Here is a 4,090-nt window from a genome sequence, read left to right on the forward strand (position 1 = left end):
CAGGACTACAGCTGTTTGTCCAGGTTTGGTGTTTGAGATCTAACACAGAGTGAGACCCTATCTCAAAAAAAACAAAACATAAGGGGCTGGGGATTTAGCTCAGTGGTAGAGTGCTTACCTAGGAAGCGCAAGGCCCTGGGTTCGGTCCCCAGCTCCGAAAAAAAGAACCAAAAAAAAAAAAAAAAAAAAACATAAAAATCAACCAAATCTTTTGAGTTTTCATTTTACAAAATGTCCTGGAAGACCCAGAGGCGGCGTGCTGGCAGGTCTCACTGTGTAGTCCAGTCTAGCTGCAGTGGCCTAGGTACTGAGTCCTTCCTTCCACCTCTGCCTCAGGGAGATTCCACCTCCAAGCTGACGGAGGGAGCCTGCTGTGGATGATGTCTAGCCTGGAGGAGTGATGATCTGTCCATCTGTCCCTGCCTCACCCTTGAGTCCTGATCGAACACTCTGATGGCAGTGGAAGCTGCAGGGAAGTGTGGGAGCTGCAGGTTGGCAGCCTTTGTCTCACTCATGCTTGGAGGCCAAGCCCAGCTCTGAGCCCTCTATATGTTGTGATAAAATTGAGGCTCGAGTCCGGACACACCACACCAGGCCAATGTAGTTCTGTGTGAGAGAGGTTTATTGTGGGGTGAAGGGGGAAAAAGAGGATGACGGAGACAAGTGGGAAACCATCCATCATGGGGCCAGCCCCTGTCTGCTGGAAAGCACACTCCACGGAGACTCTTCAGGAGATCATTTCCATCTAGCTCCTTCAGCACCAGAGTCTTTCCTTCTCCAACCTCAGTTTCCCTACCTGTAACAAGCCAGGGGTCCCTCCTTTTAGGGTTCCAATAAGGTCACAGTGGAGACCCCAACTCTATGCAAAGAATTCCAACCCAAGAACCCCCACACTTGGCACAGATGGTGGGGATAGGAAGAGCACTAAAGGCTTATGACCCTGTCCTTATGACCCTGGGCTGGGTACAGGTCCGTTCTCTGGTGGCCAGGACTGCCAGTCATTGGCAGAAGCCGATGTTCTCAAGTGAGTCAGCAGGGACAGGGACATTAATTCATTTGATTAGCTGGCTCTGCTAAAGGTTTCTCCGAAAAAGAATGTTCAAAAAGGTGGAGCTGAACTAGAAGTATCGTGATGGAGAAACACGATTGGTACCTAGGGACCTGCCTTCAGGAGCACCCGGTTAGCAACTCAAGGGTTGCTAGGTGCCAGGCCTGTCTGATGAGGGGGGAGGGGGAGAAAGCACCACGCTGAAGCCAGCGTCTTGTGGGCCCTTGGATAGAACGTGATTGGCAGAGGGGGAAGTCAGTCAGTAAAGAGAGCAGGGCACAGGGGTCCTAGGCAGGAGTTTTGAGAAACAAAGGGATTGCTGAGCAGAGCTGCCCAAGAATCTCCAGTGGGGCTTGACTGGCCTTCTGTGGCTTGGTAGGGAAACTATATTGGGCAGAGAGATAGGGTCTGGATGTCAAAGTGAAACCCTGAGTCATAGAAGACCTCCAGGAATTGACTGGCTGGACCTGGTCAAGGACTACAGGGTGGGATTAGCCCTGCCCAGCGTGGGAATGGGTGAGCGGAGGTGGCCACCAGGTGGCCCCAGAAGACTGCCACTTCCTTGCATGCTCACAGATTGAGCTACGGACCTAGGACCATTTCCCTGCAGGCGCTGCACAGCGCGAGGCCAAGTCAGGTGTACCCAAGATAGGCTTGGGAGCTCCTAGGTGAGTTGTTGAGCGGATGTCCTTCCTCACTGGGGGCACCCAGGCTGATGGGTGGAGTCAGGTGCCAACACCCTTTAGCCTCTAGGGAGCCCAGTGCAAGCTGCCAGCAAGAGCAGGGAGTCAACTCCCTTCTCAGGATCCAGAACCAAGCCCCTTGCCTGCATCTTCTTGATTATCTGAAGTGATAGCTGAATTTGTCGCTCTTGGTGACAGTAGGGAGACAGGCATTTCAGGGGCCAGTGGTCAAATGAGCCCCAGGGTCTTGCTACCCAGCAGCCACTGTGGGCTGGAAAGGGCCAGGCTAATTCTGGAGCAGGGGACGTGATTCTAGGACAGGGGATAGTCATGAGGACAGGACTGGTCCTGCCTCTAGGCTTAGCTGACACAGGAGTTAAGTAAGTGATCAACAGGACACTGTGACACTCAGACTCACACTTGTGAGTGTGTGTGTGTGTGTGAACTGTCACACATGCACAAGGTGGGGGTGGGGGGAGCGGGTGGAACCGGTCAGTGTCTATGAGGCTTAGGTGTCATTGGAGGAGTGTCATGTGGCTCAGGCTGGCCTCAAACTCACTATGTAGCCTGTGATAGCCTCGAGCTTCTGATCCCCACCTCCCACCTCCATCTCCATTTAGGAAATGCTCAAATTACAGGCATGAGCCGCCCCGCCCAATGTCAAGGTTAGGCCCAGGACTTTGAGCCTGCTATTTAACCACTGCATTCTCAGTCCCTGGGTGTCTGTTTCACTGAGACAGGTTCTTGCTCTGTGTCCTAGGCTAGCCCGGGACTGACTCTATCTGTCACAGAGGCTGAGCCTGGAGCATCCTGAGCCCATTTGCAAACACAAACAGCACCTGTGGTCTGTGCTCACACCTCCTCAGGGCGTTGTTCTTCTTGTTAGTAGATAAGGGTGTTTGGTAATAGCTTTCCACTCCTGGCACCAGGTCGACCTTTTCTGGCATTTGGTGGACGGGATGGCTGTGCGAGCATCTTCCTTATGCAGTTTCCATCTCCCGTGCAACGAGCCAGTTGATCCCTGTTCTACTCCAGCCCTAGCCGCTCACCCTCTGCTCTGCTCCAGGGTCTGGTCTTCCAGACTCCAAATCAGCAGAGCTGTCTTTTAATTTGGCTTTTCACTTAGCCAGACATTTTCTTCCTTCCTTCCTTTCTTTTTTTTGGGGGTGGGGGTGGGGGAAGGGCAGCGGGGTTGAGGGTAGGAGGAAGGTATGTTGAGATATAGGCTTTTTCTGTGTATCCCTGGCTGTCCTGGAACTCACTCTGTAGACCAGGTTGGCCTTGAACTCAGAAATACACCTGCCTCTGCCCCCTGGTGCTGGGATTAAAGGTGTGTACCAAGACCGCATGGCCCTCTTGTGTATACACACACACACACACACACACACACACAGAGGCAGCTCATCCATATATATGCACGCATCACTTGTGTGCCTGGTATCCTCACAGGCCAGAAGACATTAGCTCCCTTAAAACTGGAGTCACAGATGGTTGTGAACCATTGTGTGGGTGCCGGGATAAGAACCTAGGTCCTCCGGAAGAAGCCAGTATTCTTAACCATAAAACCATCCCTCAAGTCTTGTCCATATGTCAGAGTGCTCCTTTTCTGTGGTCAAATATCAGCCACTGAAGATATCTATTTGGTCACCCTTCGGTGCATACTTATATTGTTTCTGCCCTCTGACTGTAGCGGTAGTTCAGGGCTCAAGGAAGGCCATTGATCAGGACAACCCTTTACATAGACCCTGGTCATGGCTCTATCCTTACACTCCTTACCTTCCTATTCCTGGAAACCTCAGCCTACTCGAGGAGAGAAGTTTCCTGAGAGTTGGGGGAAATGTGGAAGAAGGCAGTCCTCCTGGAGGAGGTGGCTGGTGTAGTGTGGATTTTACTAGAGCTGGTATTTGGCAAGAGGTGTAGAAGGTTGTAGGCTCGATAGCATATGACTGGACTGGACTGGGAGGTGGCTCTGGCTGGGTTACTGGCTGTGTGCTGGGGATGGGCCAGTCAGAACTGCAGTTTTTCTGGGCATCTTTAGTGCACACATAGTCCCCAGCTCTCCGGTCAGATGGTCAGAAAGGTCTTAATGTGAACATTCCGGTATCCTAGGAGACTGGAGAATGGAGGATGGGGCTCACAGGATTCAGTGGACCGAGCAAAGGTTGCTCCTTCCTTGTGCCATCTATCCCCCACCCCATGGCAGGCTTCACCCTTCGTCTGCTCCTGTTAGTCCATACTGATTGGGGCATCAACATCTATGGCCCAGGTCAGCCTTGCTGTGAAGTTTGTTTCCTCCCAAGCTGTCCTTGGCTGTTCTTGGACCTCTTGCCCTTTGAAATACTGATCTCTTCCCTCTGCC

General features: G+C 52.2%; 1 long non-coding RNA gene across 2 annotated transcripts; it reads right to left on the reverse strand.

The window, feature by feature from the left end:
- Positions 1–604: 604 nt before the first annotated feature.
- On the reverse strand, positions 605–3,865 carry LOC134479924 (uncharacterized). Of its 2 annotated transcripts, none has more exons than XR_010053839.1 (2): positions 3,508–3,865; positions 605–796 (listed from the first exon to the last, which is right to left on the reverse strand). It is a non-coding gene; the product is annotated as an uncharacterized LOC134479924 (long non-coding RNA). The 2 variants fall into 2 exon arrangements; XR_010053840.1 differs by having other exon boundaries at positions 2,571–3,865.
- Positions 3,866–4,090: the final 225 nt, after the last annotated feature.

This window comes from Rattus norvegicus, chromosome 7 (assembly GCF_036323735.1).
Source record: "Rattus norvegicus strain BN/NHsdMcwi chromosome 7, GRCr8, whole genome shotgun sequence".
Taxonomy (NCBI): domain Eukaryota; kingdom Metazoa; phylum Chordata; class Mammalia; order Rodentia; family Muridae; genus Rattus; species Rattus norvegicus.